The following is a 21,395-nucleotide window of genomic DNA, read 5'->3' as shown; positions in this document are numbered from 1 at the left end:
ATATATATATATATATATACACGCGCGCACGCATGCATACATATATGTATGTTTATATACATGTAAATATACTCATTTACATGTATTTAAGTCCTCTTTTCATGCTGGTACGGGTTGGACGGTTTGACATGGAGCTGGCTAGCAGGGAAATGTCCAGACTCCAACTGTCCGTTGCGATATTGTTTCTGCGGCTGGATGCCCTTCCTAACGCCAACCACTTAACAGAGCGTGCTGGGTACTTTTTACGTACCACCGGCACGGGTGCTTTTTAAGTGACACCGACACCCGAAACGTAAAACAACTACATTGCTTGTGCTACGTTCCCTTTTTGTTTTGTTTTTCCTTTTTTCTGTTTCTTTTTATTTTAATTAACTATTTATTGCACTCTCACACGGACCCATCGTCCTTCCGACTGTTTTGGAGTTCCTAATTCTTGGATTTCCCTCTACCATTGGATTACGTCACCTTATTCATTTGGAGTACGCCATTTCTGTACCTTTGATTTTGAATCATATATCATATGTGTGTGTATATATATGTAGTGAAACTACCTATCGCCATTATATACAAATCATCTTCCCCACTGTTATAAATATATTCAAGTTCAGGTGTAGTAGAGAGCAGCCTACTGTATCCATCACGTGACTGATTATTATTTGAAGCGGCAACTGCCTCGTACCGTTCCCGCCAAAACGCAAACCGACCAATCACAGCCCTTAATAAGGTCACGTGATAGTGTTCTTCTAATGCTCCATCGGAGCCTACTTTCAGCTATAAATAGCCTGCTAGATACCCAGCTAATTCGTCGCGGTTCAGATCTCTTAGATCTGGTCCGTGTACCACACAGAGCAGCAGCAGCAGTTCCAGCGACGACATCAACAGCATCTCCAACTACGACTACCGGCATCCCCGCCAGCGTCAACATGACTTCTACGTACACCAGCTAACCAAACTACCGCGGCACTTCTCTTCGATTCTGTTTGTGTGATTCATCTTCACCACGATAAATAATAGACAAGAACCTAACCTGCGAAGAACATCTGTATTCAGGAACCCGGCCCGGCATGGAAGCCCTAACATCACGACGAGTGATCGCCCTGCCCCACACGCCTCAACTTCTTACATACAGACTCTTACTATTGTGTACTCTAAGAACTGGCAAATTCTTATATGTGTTACTGACTCTTTTTCTATCTGCTGTATCTCACGCATAGACATACATGTATCACTTACACACACTCTTTTCTTTACATGACGGCCTGTCTTTTATTGTGTTTTCATTATGTCGCATCCACACTCACACGCAGACATACATTTTAATGCTACAATAAATATTACTGTTATCATCTTTATCGGTTGTGTTCTATCGTCTTCCTTACTGGCATTTACGAATTCACTATGTTATCGAAGTATAACATATATATATCATTTGATATATTTTGTGTTTGACCGTGTGACGCGTTTAAGAAGGGAGCCCTGTTTTTCCATTCGTCACCATTTCTCCTTTTGGGTTCGCACGGTCGTTCTTACATATATATATCTTTCCTTTCCCGAGCGTCTAGTAACACTATCTGTATTACGTCCTCACGTTGTTGTTTTTTGTTGTGATTTTTTGTCTTTTTCCTTTTTTTGAACCTATATATATATATATATATATATATATATATACACACACACACCACACACGCATACACACACACACACACATATATATATATACAAACAATATATGAGTATATGCCTATATATGTACATGTATGTGCATACCTTCATCTACATGTACATATAGATACATAACTGGGTACATGATGTGGCAAAAGAACATGGACAAAATGATAAACAAGGTACAACAAACAAGCAGGCCACATAGAAACATCTCCTTCATCAGCTGCCACCATTAAAACACCGGCGTTTCGAAGAATTAAGGCAGTACGCATCGTTGAAATGGTTCTTCCCACGAACACAAATTAAATTTTTACGCGCGCACGAATACATATAGACGCGCGCGCGCATACATTCATATACACACACATAGAGAGAGGATATTTACATGTGTGTGTGTGTGTGTGTGCGTTCGTGTGCTCGTGTATGCGTACGTATATGTATACATTCACATATCTACATTACACACACACACGCATACGTATGTATGTATGTATGAATATGATAAAATAAAGCTATACAAATCAACAACTGATATTTGGTCAGGTTATGACATTTATATATTTAAACATTAACACAATATGAAAGTAGGATTATACGAGAGTAGTGTAAAAAGTTGGATAGTTGTCATGGAGACTTTAGTCTCTCTCTATCACCTTTCAACAGCATTAATATATGAAGAGACATTAGAACAATTAACAACATAATAAAAAGGTTTTATTTATGATGATGCTTGGTTTCACAATTCCTGTCAATCAGCTTAGCAGCCGCTGATTAGGTTGTAGTTTGGTAATGGAAGGTTAAGGTCTTCCTTGATGCCTGCCAGAGAACAGTGTAAAAGTGCTTCGTGGAGAAGCGAGGTGTTACGTAGAAGGTCTCAGGCTCAACTCGCTTAACAAAGTGAAACTCTTTCTTTAAGTACGAGTTTTACTACGCATGCGCAACTCGAGGGGCTTCCGGTGGTGAAGTCTCCTGCGCATGCGCAGAATAGTACTTCCTCAATGGCGGCTATAATTTCGCGCCACTACAGTAGAATTGAGTTTAGATCACAAGATGTTGATAAAAGATCGACAAAAGGTCAGTTGAGGAATTTTCATAATGGCTATGGTGTATGCTGATGTTCTCCCGAAACAGTTATATGGTTAAGTCTGTGTTATTGGATATTGGATATTAGATAGAATGTAAAGCGGGTCATCAAAGCTGGATCTCATCAAGCTTTTGATTCTATCTACTACGACCAGCTGTACCTTTTACGCGCGCACACACACACACACACTCACACACACATACACACACACACATTGTGTGTGCGAGCGCGCGTATGTAAATATATTCTCTCTTTTTGTATGTATGTGTATATAAAAGTGGATGGGTGGATGTGCATATGTATGTATGCACGCATGTATGTATGTATGTATGTATGTATATGTTTGTGCACGCACGTATGTGCGTATGTGTATGTGTGTGTGTGTGCGTGCGTGCGTGCATGCGTGTGTGCGTGCGTGTACGTATATATTCATGTATATGTAATTGTGTGTGTATGTATGTGTTGTGTGTGCGGGAGGTATGTGTGAGTTCATATGCGTGTGCGTGTGAGTGTATGTGCGTGTGTACATGTGTGTGTGTATGTGTGTGCATGTCTATGTGTGTGAACGAAGGATTGTGTGTGGACGTATATGTGCATTTCTTGTGCGTATATGCGCGTGCGTGTATGCGCGCGCGTGTGTGTGTGTGCGTGTGTGTATGTGCGTGTAGTTGTGTGAACGTGTGTGTAGGTGCGTGGGGTTGTGTATTAGGTATGTGCGTGTGTGCGTGCGTGTGTGTGTGCATGTGTGTGTGTGTGCGTGCGTTTTGAACCCCACCCCCAACCCACCCGATAGGACGAATACAAAAGTCGCTTTTGCTGAGCTTTGAACCCTGAACGTAAAGTCGTCAAACAAAACACCAAGAGAGCGCTTACCACAACCAGCATCACTACCACCACCACCCAATAACAACAATAACAATACGATTCTCAACTACAGCATCGATATCACGATCAACAATACTAGCACCATTAACACCACTAGCAACGCCACTACCACCGCAATCACCACCAACACTATTACCAACACTAACACTACCACCGCAACCACCACCAACAACACCAAAACACAGGGGCCTCTAACTGGTCGCTCAACCTGCTTAAATAACAACTAAAGTTCCTAACACCACACCTTACCCTTTTAAACAAAGAAGGGCACTTAGTTAAATGCAGTCCTAGGTTATACACTCCGGATATAAGACGAGTCGGTCACGGATAGAATGCCATTGGTCAAAGGTTAACCAGACTCGAGGATTAAAGCTGCCTAATGGATTGCTGTTATTTCTAACAGACCGAAAAATCACATTGGCTCTCTTGCTGCTAGTAGGTAAGAGGAGGTGAAGGAAGAGGATGAACTACAGAGAAAGAGAGACCTTCACCCTAATACTTTACTATATAAAGTTTTATGTTTTCAGTTGTACCAGCCACCTAACCCGAACCAGCACCACACTTTGAACTACTTTATGGCTCACATTGCACACAACCTCTATTACCACCACCTCTTCCACTAGCTATTCAACAAGTGGCGCTGAATGTGGGCGTTAGACTGGCTAAAAATAACAGTCAAATTTCTCTCAAATCATATTTTGTCTACTGTCTTCGAATGGACAGATACTGGATAATGCAGTCCTACAATATATGTAATACTCCGCAAAAGGTCCGTGGAATGGTCATGACTGAAACGCTTTTTATCTTAATATTTGTCAGCTCAATCAGAGATGACATTGAGGGTTAAACAACATTAACGACATTATAATAATCATTGTATTACTGCCGAAATCACAACCACTACTACCTCTACAACTATCACTACTACTACTACTACCACCTCCACCATTTCTACCACTACTACCTCTACAACTATCACTACTACCACTACTACTACTACCACCTTCACCATTTCTACCACTACTACATCTACAACTACCGCTACCACTACTACTACAACTATTACCACTGCAACTATTACTACTAACACTAACGCCACCACCGCCACCACCGCTGCCTCAACAATTCAAAATTAGTTTTAAAATCTGTGATTGAGATTGAATAGATCCTTACTCTTGTCGCCACCACTACCACCAGCTTCACCACTGCCGCCTCAACACCCCCACAACCACCGCCGCCGCCGCTGTCGCTGCAGCCACAAAACCCACACACACAGACCAACCTATTACTACAATCACACAACCGCTTTCCCCTCACCTTCTGTAATCATACAACTACCACCACCACCACTACTACCACTACTACTAGTAGTATTATACATACACACATACACAGAGTTCTTAATGTTTACTTAAGTATCTCACTGACCTACACAGTCCTCATGTCAAAGCCACCTGCATTTGATATTTAACCCCGAGTCGCTGGTCCACAAGTGCTGTTTAAGGGTACAGATTATCTATCTTGGATAATTATTTATTTCTATATACGTGTTTATAAATGGATCGAAACGCGAAGTAGATAAAACAGGGAACAACTGAGGAAGGAAGTGTTCTTTACGTTGCCTTTCTCGTTTCTCTGTTTCTTTCGTTGTTCGAAAAAAGTTCGTTTTCTATGTTCTTGTTTTTCATTTTGTCTACGCTTTTTTTTATGTCTTGTACCCATATATGCATGTATGTATACACTTATATATGTAGGTATGTACATATATATATATGTATATATGCAGTTCGTTGTTTCACAGCGTTCAATATACACATATCCTTTCACGTCTGGCCGTATAGCCTTTCTTGTTTGTTTTCCTGTCTTGTTTTCTGTCCGCCACTACATTCCTCCATGGCACAAATTTAATTTGTGGTCCGTGGGAAGAGCCATTTTAACGATGCGTCCTGCCCTAACTCTTCGAAACGCCAGTGTTAGAATGGTGGCAGCTGATGAAGGAAATGTTCTCTATGTGGCCTGTAGGTTTTCTGTACTCCGTTTATTATTTTTTTTGTCTACGTTTTGTTTGCAATGTCCTGTACCCAGATATGCATCTATATATACAGGTAGATGTAGGTATGTACATACATGTACGTATATATGCATATACTCATTTATTATTTGTATTACATGATCGAACGCACGCGTCATCCCTGCAAGTAAGTTTTGAACTTTATATTTTCTGACGCAACTCTATCTATCTTTGTATCTTTCCCCTTCTCGTTCTTCCCTTCTGTTACTACTATATCTCTCCCTTTCCCCCCTCTCGTTCTTCCTTCTGTTACTACTATATCTCTCTCTCTTCCTCCCTGTCTCTCGTTGCTCACCTATTTTCTACTTCCCTTTTTTCTCCCTCTACCACTCTTTCTCCTTACCCCTCGCTGGTCACATGTGTCCAACCTTATTTCCTTTCTCCCTTGGCTATCGCCAAGCACGCATACGAACATACTTCGTCCCGCTTCACTCCAGTTCGTTGCTTCACAGCGTTCAATATACACATATTCTTTCACGTCTGGCCGTATAGCCTTTCTTGTTTGTTTTCCTGTCTTGTTTTCTGTCCGCCACTACATTCCTCCATGGCACAAATGTAATTTGTGGTCCGTGGGAAGAGCCATTTTAACGATGCGTCTTGCCCTAACTCTTCGAAACGCCAGTGTTAGAATGGTGGCAGCTGATGAAGGAAATGTTCTCTATGTGGCCTGTGGATTTTCTGTACTCCGTTTATTATAATTTTTTTTCTACGTTTTGTTTGCAATGTCCTGTACCCAGATATGCATCTATATATACAGGTAGATGTAGGTATGTACATACATGTACGTATATATGCATATACTCATTTATATATATATATATATATATATATATATATATATATATGTATGAGTATATATATGTGTGTATATATATATATATATATATATATATATATATATATATATATATATATATATATATATATATATATATATATATATACCGGTAGATTAGGTGCAGGAGTGACTGTGTGGTAAGTAGCTTCCTTACCAACCACATGGTGCCGGGTTCAGTCTCACTGCATGGCACCTTGTGAGTAGATTGGGTAGACGGAAACTGAAAGAAGCCCGTCGTATGTATATGTTTGTGTGCCTGTGTCCCCCTCCCCACCATTGCTTGAGAACGGATATTGGTACATTTACGTCACCGTAACTTAGCGGCTCGGCAAAAAAGACCGATAGAATAAGTACTGGGCTTACAAAGAAAAAATCCTGGGGTCGATTTGTTCGACTAAAAGAGGCTCTCCAGCATGGCCGCAGTCAAATGACTGAGATAGGTCGAGAAAACACCCACCCAGAATTAAGGACCTCGATCCCTTCGAGGCGGACCTGCTTGGTATCATCCCAAAATTGAAGTTCCGTTAGTCCTCTTTCTCCTTTCAACATAAGCTCCGAGTCGATATAAGATTGTTAAAAAAAACTCAGATAGGTCCCTAATCTTCTCCGATAAAACAAAAAATTTACACAGGTTAGAAGCCCCAGAGTATGATAGACTGCTAGATGATAACATCAAACGAAAATAAAGGTGAGTTCCTTAGTACACATATAACAACATCAACAGTGAAGACAAAATATTAGCTAACGAAATAGAAATAGATCCCGGACGAGTTAGTGAGCCGACTTGACCAGCACTGTCTGATATGTTTCCGCTCAGCTTCCAAGCCTCACGGCGGAGCCTGGCTCAATTCAGTGCCATCACTCGCGACTGGCACTCGGCTTGATAGCGACGTCTACACACCGACGTTTCCCCGATGCTTGACCTCCAGATCTGCCACACATTTGGCGATTTGTTGATGAAGAGAAAAGGCTTCAAGAAAGGTTTCGGGGATAAGTCGATGTCTGCAAAGAGAGAAAAGCTGCATCAGTGACAGAAGTTGTTCATTGTTATACACATCCACTTAATTTGGTACTCTTTCAATCAGCTTCTAGAGTTCGTAAATGTCGAATTTTCCTCCAAACTTTAAAAAGCATTTCGACTTTTTTCTCAAAGACGACGGGCTTGAATAGCCCCTACCGGATGAAATCGTTGGAAGGTGATTTCCAAAGTTATATGTACGTTTCTCGTGTCTTACTAACTACTTCAAAACGGTGCATCGTAGTGGGGAGGGAAACTATTTTTATTTTCAGACTCCCCATATTTCAAAGCATGTAATGCTACACTTTTCACGAAAAAGGGGAGGGTGGGACACTCGGAACTACACTGCCACCAACACCAACACCACCACAGTGGCGGAGAAGACTGCATGCCCTAGTTTCCTAGTCACTCTTCGCTACTGATATATATATATATATATATATATATATATATATATATATATATATATATATATATATACGTGTGTGTGTACATGTATACATGTATGTGTATATTTGTTTCTCTGTGTGTGTATTTACACTTGCACACACACTTATGCACACTCAGCCAGCATTGCAAATGGTCAACAGTTTTTTGTTTGTGTTAGTAGTTTTAAATCATGATGTGGATCAATTTTAAGCATTGTAATGTTATATCCTCGTGTGTGTATGTATGTGCGATTGTAGGTGAGCATGTATGCGTATATACATTACAAACCTGCGCATATCTTCTACCACAAACCGCACCGCTCCTCATCTTCATCACGATTCTCATCATCACAATCATACCATCCAGTACACCGTTACCACAAACTACCACCACTACCTCCAACGCACCGACATCTCATCACTAACCACACCGCATTATCACCATTACCACCACCAACACCGCACCACCAATGACACCACCACCACTGTTACTATCACCATCACCTTCACCACAAATGCAACCATCTCCACCATATTACCACCTCTACACCAACCACTACCACCGCAACCATCGCATCACCGCCATACCACAATCACTACCACCATCTCCACCCTCACAACCACTAAAACCACCACCACCACTACAACCACAATCATCACCACCACCACAACCACAACCACCACCACCACCACAACCACAACCACCACCACCACTCATATACTTCTACGTCAGTCAAGCCACTTAGTAACTCTCACCTGTTGAGAAATTCTCACCTGAAAGATTGGCAGCAAGAAACCAGGTCATTTCAACATCAACGAAGAGGAAGCAATGATGCATGGTAGAATGGCAGCGAACTGGAACGGATGTTGTTATTGTTGTTGTTGTTTAATCCCAGCTCAACCTTACTAAAGCTGACCTGTAATCAGAAACATTCCAGCCGTGACCATTACGTTTTCTTTTTACCAAGGACGGATCGCCTTATGTTATCTAACGAACCCTTTTTCTAAAGGATGTACTTTGAGGAACATATTGCTGTTTTTTCTAGTAAGTTGGGTAGCCACATAAATGTTCCCGGGGCGTAGTGGACTGTCGGTATGAACGATGAGGCAGTAATGGTGATATGGCGAAAGGAAACGGACAGCAAGTAACCATGGAAACAAGGTAACAAGATGGCGTCGAAGCGTTATTCATTTCATAATTTCATTGTTTTCGAATTTATGACCAATGGAGAAAAGCGGGTTTCCAACTTAGAAGTAAGATTCTTTCATTGGAATTTTGACGACATCAAACAGGTTAGTCCTATATCTATATGTGTCTATATACATTCATACATGTACGTATGTACGTACGCACGTATGTATGTATGCATGTATGTATGTATGTATGTATGTATGTTTGTATGTATGTATGTTTGTATGTATGTATGTGTATGTATGTATGTATGTATGTACACGTCTATGTACAGACAAATGTATGTGCACATGTAACATATGGACGTAAGTATGGCTGTCATTGCAAATTCAGATTTTGTTAGATGCTTCACTTCATGAATGTTTTACATGTTTTGACAGTACCTTTGACCGCTGGTAGCTGTAATCAGATTAGGCGTGTTCTTTCTGTTTTCTCAAAGCTAAGCTTGGCAGTTAAGCATGTAACTAAGTGCTCCAATAATTATTGAGGGAAACCTAAAGCTATCATCCTGATAGTGTAATTACAGATTTCTCATCAGTTCAACAAAGATGTTTTCTTTTTCACCAGTCTTTAACATGTTGACAGGCGTGGCGGTGTGATAAGAAGCTTGCTTACCAACCACGTAGTTCCGTGTTCAGTCTCACTGCATGGCATGTTGGGCAAGTATCTTTTACTATAGCCTCGGGTCGACCAAAACCTTGTGAGTGGATTTGGTAGACTGAAACTGAAAGAAGTTCATCGTATGTGTATGTGTGTGTGTGAGCCTGTGTTTTGTGTCTGTGTTCATCCTCCATCACCGCTTGACAAGCACTGTTGGTTAGTGTTTATGTCCGCGTAACCAACGGTTCGGCAAAAGAGAACGATCAAACAAGTACAAGGCTTTAAAAAGATAAGTACTGGATGGGGGGGGGGGTCGATTCCTTCGACTAAAAATTCTTCAAGGCGGTGCCCCAGCATGGCTACAGTCTAATGACTGGAATAAGTAAAAGAATAAAAAAAGACAAAAGAATCTGCTGGGTAAATGGTTGCAACTACTGTGCATAGTTTCTTTTTTAACTCCCGATCGTAATGTCTGGTCTGTTTGGCTTGTATTTTATTGAAGTTTTGACAGGAACACTCCATCAATTCTTTCAAATTAAGAGTGTTTGTGCCCTCCACATCACTGTAGTTTCTAATAGCCTTTCCACAGATTTCAATGTACAATATTCTAGCCAAGGCAACATGTCTCATAGGTAATACTATTTTCGGGTGGCTACTTATAATGTAGGTGTCATATTCTGTATTGATTCTGTAAAGCCTGCATCTGTTTTCGTAGTTCTCTGGTTTATCTGCCTCGCTATTCCTTTTGCGCATCAAGCATTTTGTAACTATTTCCTGCTCCAGTATTACAAAAGCACATTTCAGAATGAGAGCTAATATCTTGTTTATCAGAAAGCGGTGAGCTGGCTGAATCGTTAGCACCCCGGGCAAAATGCTTAGCGGCATTTCGTCCGTCTTGACGTTCTGAGTTCAAATTCTATCGGGGTTGACTTTGCCTTTCATCATTTCGAGATTGATAAAATAAAATGTAATCGACTTGCTCACTTGCCCGAATTTGTTGGCCTTGTGCCAAAATTTGAAACTAATATCTTGATTGTCAGTCCAGAATAGAGTACTACCGTCGTCGATGTTGCCGTCACTTTCTGGCCTTCTGGAACAGTAGTTTTGCATGGCCTTTTGCTTGTAAATATACAGCCTCTCTTTTGATGACCTAGTGTTGTAGAGTTATGCAACCTCTCTGGATGTATATATCCTTAGTTATCAGTCTGAACAACTCCTTTCCTATCCTCATGATGTTATCAGTCTCGTATGCAGGTTCAATCTATGACAGAACTTCGACGTTTAGTAGTAAATAGTAGGTGGTGAAGGGATATGATGCGGCATTGCTTGGATTGACGTTGAGCTTTTGCCGCCTTGTTTCCGTTTTAACTAAAGGCAATCTACATTACTGTTGATGTAGAAATCCCTGCTATCGGCTCGCAATTAACAGGTTCTAACATGAATATGCGTCCAATCGAATTCCCTGAATGTTGGTAAAATCATGTAAGGACATTTATCTACTGTTCTGAGAATGTCGTAATTAGGCCAAATTTTTACTTCTTGCGAGCTATATTCTTTGCATATATTTTCAGATAATCCACAAAGAAGTAATGTGTTAAGCTGGTGTTTCTCTCTTCCTGTGGACTAATCGCACATCCTTCAGACTGTAACCCTGAAACATACCTCTGTGGTACTGTATTTTTTTTTCTTTTTTGTCGGAGATAATAAAAGAATCATTTCCTGCATCTAACTTCAGAACAGATTTCATTTGTCTTTGACCTTGGTAACAGTATTTAGAATTTTAGTAAGAGGTACGGACCCTAGAATCCACGAATGAGGCACAGAATCGAACGTTTTCTGATAAACCATCCAGATTGACCTTTTTTTTTTTTTTTTTTGATGCCGCTACACCTCTGACGTTACAGTTTTGTTAAGTTTTATTCAGTACGTCCCCAAACTTCTTTCTTTCCGGCTGTTCGTCCTGTTGCGATGGTATTATTACTATCTCAGAGATCTTGAAGGAATCGGTAAAGACAGGCTGCATATATTTTATACACAAGATTCTGGCATTAGATTCCATGGACACGCGTATGTACGTGTATGTATGTATGTATGTATGTATGTATGTATGTATGTATGTATGTATGTATGTATGTATGTATCGATAAATGTATGTGTTTACGTATGCATGCATGTGTATAAACACGTATGCATGGATGTATGTGTATGAATTAATGCACGCAGGCATATATGCACGTATGTATGCATGTGTGTATGTATACATGTATGTATATATGTATGCACGTACTTTGTATGTATATATATGCATGTATGATGTATGTATGCCTGAGTATGTCTGTATATATGCATGGTCGCATGCATGTATATATGTATGTGTGTATGCACGTATGCATGTGCATGTTTTTCTTGTTTTCTCTTTTTAATTTAGAGTTAATTTTGACCGGCCAGCTGCTTGGTAGCAAGGTTGTGACGGAAAGCATCTCGTTTTGTTCAATATCCATTAAATCTTAAGGAGGTCTTGCAGAATTTTACTGCCCCATATATTGTGATCATTGTAGGATATGAATTAAGAAGTTACATTATTTCTCCAAGAACCCAGGGTGAGCCATACTTTCTTCCAGGTACGTTAATATGAATACTGTCTCTACAATAGTAATAAGTACGAAACTGACAGTGTATCTTGATTTCTGGATTTGAAAACTCCTTACCAATGATCTATGGATATTTTCTTTTTCCTGTATTTTTCTGACAACATTGGTGTCACAAGGCAACTGATTTTCAAAACAAAGGATGTTTTTTTGTGGTCCTATGCAACAATATCTAGTTTGTTGTATTTTAACCTGGTGACTGTTTTAATTCTTAACTTCCACCAATATTTTTTTACCCATCGGTCTCAATATAACCAACTTCGTTTACTGGTACTTTTCTTCTTTCTTGTACTGTTCTAGGCTATTCTGGCCACCGCATCATGCCTCATGGAAAGAAAATATCTAGAAGATATTCTAATGCAGTTGACAATAATGTGGCTGATGTCTTCAATTTTAGTTTTGGTTTTGCAATGCCTACATTTGTTGTCTGTCCATTTTTCTTTTTGTGATTTATGCTGCAGGTTCTCGGTGGGTATTTCTTGCGCTTAAATTGCACGGAGGTAGCGTTAAAAATGGTATGCCATAAGTTTGTTGACACTCCATTCCAAGATTTTCATATGATCTATTCCTTCTATGGCTTGCGTCTTTCATACTAAGTACTTATGCACTATCTTCTATGTAAGCATGTATGTATGTATGTATGTATGTATGTATGTATGTACGATATGTAAGGCCACTGTTAATGCTACTGGTAACATGCAACTCAGTATAATTTGTCGCATGGTCGGGCCGTTGGCGACTAAACCGGCAACCCTACCACACCTTGGAAAGGTGGGCGGTTTTCGATGGACATCCTGCACAAAGAAAAACAAAATCTGTTAAAGCACAAATGAACTCATAAGAGTCAGCAGCCATCCAACAGCTAAGTGAGACTCCTAGTCTTTGCTCAGACATCTCACTAGAAGAAGGAAATTCCAAAATAACACCGGCCTGAATGCGAAGCTGTAGAGCTTGCTCATGCGTGTTTCTTGGTTGCTTGGCTTTGTAGATGAGAGTCGTCTTAACGGTGTTGTCTTAACAGTCATTATTTTAACATCTTCGCTTTTTGAGAAACAGAAGAATATCTCTTGGGCACAGGCCTAGACTTGATTAACCTAGAAAACGTCGCCTGGGTGGTTGTGTATGTTTAAGGCCCTTAAGGGCCGAAACACCCGGTGATCCCAGGACGCGAGGCTGACGATGTGTAAAAGCATTGCATTTGTAAATATATATTGATCTACGTGAGAGGAGCGCACATAACTATAAAGGCTTACTATAAGTAACTTTCTTTATTGGTTCTAAATCACCAGGGTATTCACTAACTTAAGAACTTATTGTAAGCTGTTCCAAATGAATATATTAATACAATTAACACAATGATGCTAAAACACTTTTTCCACCATGTGTAATATCAGGAACTATGGCATATATACAATAATTATAATTTATTTGTTATCAAATATACTTCCAAAGTTCTCCGTCATATGACAGGTAACATTAGTGTGTGTGTGTGTGTATTTATATGTATGTGTGTGTATATATATATATATATATATATATATATATATTTACAGATATGGATATAGATAGATAGATAGATAGATAGACATATATCATATGTGTGTGTAAAGCTATGTATGTATGTAAATATGTGTGTATATACATGCGTACATATACCTGTGCGTGTATGTGCATGCGTGTGCGTGTGTGTGTGCATGTGTGTGTGCGTGTGTGTACGTGCGTGCGCGTCTGTGCGTGTGTGTGTGTATAGTGCGATTAAAATATAAATTGTGTATTGTATGACATATAACCAGTATTTAGAAGTTCATGTGCATTCTTATAGAACAAAAAAGAAAACTGCGAGTTATGTACTGGAGTTGATCTTAATCAACTGGCACTCTCCCCGCAAAAATTTTATGACAAGAAAAGTATACTGTGACAGTTACAGAATATAGAAAGTAATGTAACACCAATGACTATATAATCCAGCCAAAATATCTCAGTTACACGAACATAAATGGAATTACTATTTAACCTTAAAATACATCGTACATACTCAAAGAACCTTCTTGGTTTAGGGGTACGGAACGTTTTTCTGCTATCCTTTTATTTGTTTCAGTCATTTGACGGTGGCCATGCTGGAACACCACCTTTTAGTCGAAGAAATTGACCCCTGGACTTATTGCCTATAAGCCTGGTGCTTATTCTATCACTTTCTTCTTCTGAACAGCTAAATTACAGGGACGCAAACGCACCAACATCGCTTGTCAAGCAATAGTGGTGGTGGAACAAACACAGGCACAAACAAACACAGGCACAAACACACACACACACACACAAACATACATACATACATACATACATACACACATACATACATACATAAATATGACGGGCTTGGTGGTAGTGGTAAAGCTGGTTGGTGCGATTTTGTGGTTTGCTGATATGCCGAAAGAGATCCAGCAGGCCCCTAACTGGTTGCCTGACCTTAAAGATTTAACGTGGATGTGCAATGATGGAGCGGCTGGTGTGGTGGTGATGCTGGCTGGTGCGGTGGTCTTCCTCACAGTACTTCATGGTAGACAATATTTTGTGTGCATGTCACACCACGTTTTTGGCCTTGTCTGTTATCCCAATTGAGTGACATAACTCTTACTTTGATATTGTTCATAGCTCGTGCTCTTGAAAATGCGACATATAATTGGCCATGAGAAAATACCAGTTGAGGCTTTTTCAAATGTTTGCCCGAGCCTTATTAATTGTCAGTGAATATGTAAGTTGAAGTGGATACTGAAGTCTGTTTAGTGTGAATGGAATATTTGATTCACTTGGGCTCAGTTTAATTCTGGAAATTAGAACTGTACGACCTCTGTTGGAGCCTGTTACCAATGATGCATCTACACAAGTTTCTTCACTTTCATGCGAGTTCCATTACATAATCCTTGACTGATCGAAAGATTTCTTAGCAGCATTACAAGAACCCTTACTTTTCAGTTGAGGCGATGAGGAGGCATACCGGATGGAGTGAGTGAGTTTATGAATTCAAATGCATAGTTCTGAACCTCCTCTTCATTATTACAGGACAGTGAATGTGTGCTTAAGTACGCTTTAAGTGCCTCTGGTATAATATTAAGAACTTTTTCATTTATTGCAAGACAGTCAGAACTTTCAGGAGATAAAATTACTCGTTTTTCCATTTCTTCTGGTGTGCAGTTGTTAAAAAAATTTCTAGGTACAAATATACAAATTGAAATGCAAAAGAACGAAATAATAAATGGATTTATGAATGAAAGTTTGGTAATTGCGTTTATTTCCACCACACAACACTTATTATTGCAAACATGTTTTAACTAACCTATGCTATATACACACACAAATGCATTCATATATATATATATATATATATATATATATATATGTCTAGAGTTGTAGCTGTAATTCAAAGGGGCGAGCCTTGTCATATTCTGTATGAGGCTGAATCTCTCTGAGAACTACGTTAATGTTATGCATGTCTGTGAAGTACTCAGCCATTTGTGAGTTAATTTTATCCTCGTGTGGTAATGAAAAGTGAAACTGACAGCCAATATTTGCTGTGTCTATATATATATGAACTTTTCTTCGGATTTATGTATCTATCGTCTCTCTCACTTTCTCTCTCTCTCTTTCCCTCTCTCTCTCTCTTTATCTCTCTTTCTTTCTCTCTCTTTCTCTCTCTCTCTCCCTCCCTCTCTCTCTCTCTCTCTCTCTCTCTCTCACACACACACACATACACACAAACACACACATAGATGTCCTCTTTTTCTTGTATTTTTCTAACCACATTCATGTCCAGGGGACAGCTGATTTCCACAACATAACATGTCTCTCTCTCTCTTTCTCTCTTACTTCCTCTCTGTCGTCTTCTCTCTCGCTTTGCCACTTCTTTGAAGTAAGTGTGAGGCACACAGCAGGTACGTGCAAAAACAAAAAGTTAGCATATTAATATGCTAATATATACATGCACAGACATACATATATATGCATGCATATATACATTCATACACACATACATACATACATACATACATACATACAAACAAACAAACAAACAAACAAACATACGTATGCATGCAACTTGTATATAATATAGTTAAATCCTTATTCAGTGTTTATATCTCCTTGCAGTGTGTGTATATGTTCTTCATAAACTGAGGAAATGATCGTGTTCGCTCCAAAACATATAGTAACGCTTACTTCACTCAATACAATATCGTTCTGTATCTACTTAACTATAACAATATCTGTATTTATTTTACTTTGACAATAAATCTATTTATCTCTGTATTTACTTAACTATGACAATATACAAAAGCACCACAAAGAGAAACTGCTACTTGTGCTGTGACTAACATCGACAGTGTAAATAAGTACATGAACAGCATAGAATTTTGATATTATTATTCTCCTTCTCCGTTTATAAACTGTGCCACTTGAGTGTGTGTATATGTGAATTTATGTCGATACATATACATACACACACCTATATATATATATATATATATATATATATATACATGCACACACACACACACACACACACACACACACACACACACGCACACAGATTGAAGTGATGATAATTATAATCTTGGCTATTAATCATCCCAATATTCATTTGGTCGATGATACTTTCAAATATGACATCTGAGGATGTGAATGGACTAAAAAATTATTACATATTTCCATATATTATGTCTTGTATAACATAAAATTTTGTGAATTACATAATTACATAACATTCTATGAGATATGGAATAAAAATATTGTCCATTTACAGAAAGAACTGTAATGTCAATTTGACTTCTTTTCTCATTTAAATTATTACTTTCATATAGAGTAATCACTCGCCATATCGCGGCTCACTTATCGCACCCTCAGTACATTGCAGATTTTTCTGGCTATTATATGTAAATTTATTTCGCGGACTCCTCAGTATATCGCGGATTTCTGTGGCGATAGGTATTTATATTTAAAAATTTTTTAATTATTTCTGTGGTAAAATAAGCATTTTCACACCTAAAAGTTGATAAATTAATAAATAAAAATACAGTACTGTACTGTATAAATCATCAATTAAGATATATTAAAAGATAAATACGTAGTGAACCGCAGAGGAGTAAACAAAGAATCGCACATACTGTATGGAAAACGAAACTCGGGAGACGAGTGTATGCTGTTGTTTTGCATTTGTGTGAAAAATTGTGGGTTTATTTCAAGCCGTACGATGTTGCTCAAACGTTCTGCACCTTCTAAGGCTTCTGGCAGTGAACCTAAGCGCAGAAAAGGTGAGACTCTGCGACATGCAAAAACAAAAAAAAGAAGACCCGGGTACTCCTAAGAGTGTGGAGAGAGTTTATAAAAGCTTAAATATATAAAAATAATAAAATAAATATATACAAATTATAAAAATAGTAAAAAAAAATATACACGAGAGTACTGTTTCTACTTCGTGAATTTTCACCTATCGCGGGTGGTTTGGGACTTAACACCCGCGAGAGATTACTGTGTGTGTGTGTATATATATATATATATATGACGGACTCACCCGCCGAAAACTACGTATTCAGCTTTTTTTACTAAACGACCTTGATTTGTTCATAGTGATCAAATGCAAGTGCTGTGCATTAACTCCCTTTCTCCATCAAATCGACGTTGCCTGAACACGTGCAGAGCAACGTGAGATGAAGTGTTTTGCTCAAGAACACAACCTAACAGCACACTAGGAATTGTAACCACGAACTCACGATCGTGAGTGCAACTCCCTAACCACCATGCCATGCGTCTTCACACACACACACACACACACACACATTGTATTTGAGGAAAAAGCTAAACCAAGGCAGAACGAGTATCTCAAGTCATTTAGAATAATTTAATTAGGGTGAAAGTGAATTTGAAGTCTTACACCCATTTCTGGGATAACCCAAGTGGTAGGTTAGCATGTCCATGCACTGGGTATACCGTCATCAGAGACAAGGTAGGAATATTTTAGATGGGGAAAATTTACAGCTTACAAAGAATAATAGATTCGCAGTTTATATATATATTCGCAGTTTATATATATATTCGCAGTTTATAAGGAAAAAAATTCCTTTATTCTTCTATTTTATTCCTTATAAACTGTGAATCATACCTTGTCTCTGACGACGGAGTACCCAGTGCGTGGACATGCTAACCTACCACTTGGGTTATCCCAGAAATGGCTGTAAGATTTCAAATTCACCTTACCCTAATTAAATTATTGTAAATGACTTGAGATACTCGTTCTGCCTTCGTTTTGATTTTTCCTCTAATATAATGTATACTTGCTATAACGGAACCCTAATACGTATCCCTAAATCCAGCTTCAGCTGTGAACTTGGAACCAAACGGACGACCAAACAATAGCACTTACTCAGCGTACAAATTCGTTTAGATCACGGGCTCTGCTTTTGATACCCTACTTACATCCATCAGTTTAATATTTCACTGTATGTATGACTGTACATAAAGCCACATGCACACACACACAAATGCACGCACACACACACACACACACACACACACACACACACACACACGACTAATGTAAGTATACACATGTATAAAGGCAGACATTTAGACAGACAGATAGATAGATAGATAGATAGATAGATAGATAGATAAGCAGGCAGAAAGACACAGAGGAAGAGGTGGGGAAGAAAGAAAAGGTGAGAACATTTTATCGGTGATTTATTAAGTCACGTCGACCTGTCCTAATTGACCTCCTCTGTAAACAGGTGATATAATATAGTTTCCAAGATTTCATCTTGCTGTAGTGTGAACTCTGAACCTCTACGTTGCATACTTGAGTCAAATAAGGAACCTCTACAATGGTAGTCCATAATTCTAGAAACAGGGCATTCTTACGGATGTGTACCCCCCACCCCGCCATGACTTTGTTGCCTCATAACTCCCAGTAAAATGGATAGCTTTTAATGAAATTTTCTACGAATATGCTTCAGAGAGTGTAGAATCTGATTATATCGGAATATGTAGTGAAAACTATTTTCCGTGAGTTGGGTGAGGAGTTTCAGAAAATTCACACGCGACGACTTCCTTTACTCATAACTTTCAGAAAAATGGGTAATTTTATGTTAATGAAATTTTTTATAAACATCTTTCAGCGTGTATTGACTACTATTGCATTGGGAACTAATTTTTTTTTAATGTGGTGGGCTCGTACACATACATAGTAACAACGTATATATATATATATATATATATATATATATATATATATATATATATATATATATATATATATATATATATATATATATATATATATATATATATTTGTGTGTATGCGTCTGTGTTTGTCTCCATCCCACATCACTTGACAACCGATGCTGGTGTGTTTAGATCTCCCGTAAGAGACCGATAGAATAATTAACAGGCTAACAGAGAATAAGTCCTGGGGTCAATTTCTTCGACTAAAATCCTTTACTGCAGTGCTCCAGCATAGTCGCAGTCAAATGAATGAAACAAGTAAAAGAATACAAGAATAAAAAAAAATATTTCTGAAAGTTATGAGGAAACAAAGCCAACCCGTGTGAATTATCCGAAACTCCTCTTCCCACCCACAGAAAAACTTTTTTACAATAAATTCCAATATAATCAGAAAATATATCATCCGAAGCGTATTCGTAAACAATTTTTTTCTTAAATATCCATTTTTCTAGAGGTTATGTGGAAACAAAGTATGGGGTACACATCTGTAGGAATACCAGAAACAATAGCCAAATCTTCCTCAAAATTATTCTGCTATCTTAGAAAAAGAAGAATTACATATCGGGTTCTATCGTCCAAGATACATTGTGTCGAATGGATGATCATGATTGGAACGTCTTTCATTATAAGTCTGCTTAATCAGAGCTGACCAGGGCTAACATCAACAACATCATCACAACGACAGCAGCCGCCACCACCACCACCACCACTACAACAACAACAACATTAAACAGTGAAACAGAGGGCTAACCGTAATATCAGTTATATGCTATCAGTGATGACACCACGAACTCTACTACAAGACAGCGACATAGTTCAACAGTTTGCAGTTAATCATGGAAATTAGGAGGTTATGGGTGAATGAATATAGTCATAGGCGTCCGCAGGTTGTCTCCGAAAGATCGGGCTAATCTTGGAAGGAAGAAGGGGATTAACCAGCTTGGAAAAATGTAATATTTAAGAGTTCGAAGGGCCATGGAAAGAGGAAAAAGAACTTCTACAACCGGATGATTAAGTGTGTAATGAAATTCTAAATAATGTACGCGCAATGAAACCGAAAGAAAAAGAAAGGAAAGAAGAAAGAACAGAGAATGAAGCTACGAAATTCTTACATTCCCTCGATTTTCGGCAATTCAGACCCCTCGTGATCCCAGCTGATAAGATGGAAAAGGTGATGGCGAGGGAGATGCGCTGGAACAGCCACTCTGACTTACAAGGCTCGCACTTGTGGATAGCCATCTCGGCCCCGATAGCGATGAGCAGGGATATGGTCCGGGGTCCGAGAACGCCGGAGGTGTCTACTGTCACAGGCTCGACCATAAACCTGTCAGAGAGCAACCTCAGAGACCAGAGGCTGTGAAGAAATCTCATTAACATTGTTAATAATTTTGAAAGAGAATAGACTTACCTAAGAGATGGTAGGCTAAACTCCGAGAACGCTGGTAAATACTGTCTCTGTAAGAGTGGGGGGAAAAACTTTATAGAATGTGGGCCAATGTCATAAAAGAGAGTGGAGTAAGCAAAAAGTAATTGGGTAAGCCTCAAAGAAAGTAGGGCTAATTATGAAAGACAGAGGGATTAATTGTTGACAGAAATATAGATGAAAAGTGTTGTGAGGGGGAGATACAGAAAGAGAGGGGGAGAAAGAAGGAGAAATAGAGAGAAGCAGAGAGAAAGACAGAAAGAGAGGCAAACAG

General features: G+C 38.9%; 1 protein-coding gene and 1 long non-coding RNA gene across 3 annotated transcripts in view; one reads left to right on the top strand and one right to left on the bottom strand.

The window, feature by feature from the left end:
• The window catches only part of LOC106877393 (abl interactor 2), a 57,143-nt gene extending 35,836 nt beyond the window's left edge, over window positions 1-21,307 (bottom strand). Inside the window, exon 1 of one of the 2 annotated variants that reach the window (XM_052973895.2) lies at window positions 21,107-21,307. The gene's annotated coding sequence lies outside the window, so the exon portion shown is untranslated. Of the gene's footprint in view, window positions 1-8,763; window positions 9,051-21,106 lie in introns of those variants that run through there. The other variant, XM_014926289.3, reaches the window with a different exon arrangement.
• LOC128249673 (uncharacterized) lies at window positions 9,159-11,505 on the top strand. The gene is made up of 2 exons (XR_008265787.2): window positions 9,159-9,282; window positions 11,353-11,505. It is a non-coding gene; the product is annotated as an uncharacterized LOC128249673 (long non-coding RNA).
• Window positions 21,308-21,395: the final 88 nt, after the last annotated feature.

The sequence above is a fragment of the Octopus bimaculoides genome, chromosome 16, assembly GCF_046866305.1.
Source record: "Octopus bimaculoides isolate indiv1 chromosome 16, ASM4686630v1, whole genome shotgun sequence".
NCBI lineage: Eukaryota > Metazoa > Mollusca > Cephalopoda > Octopoda > Octopodidae > Octopus > Octopus bimaculoides.
Note: the sequence above shows the minus strand (reverse complement) of the source record. Positions and strands in the feature narration are given on the sequence as shown.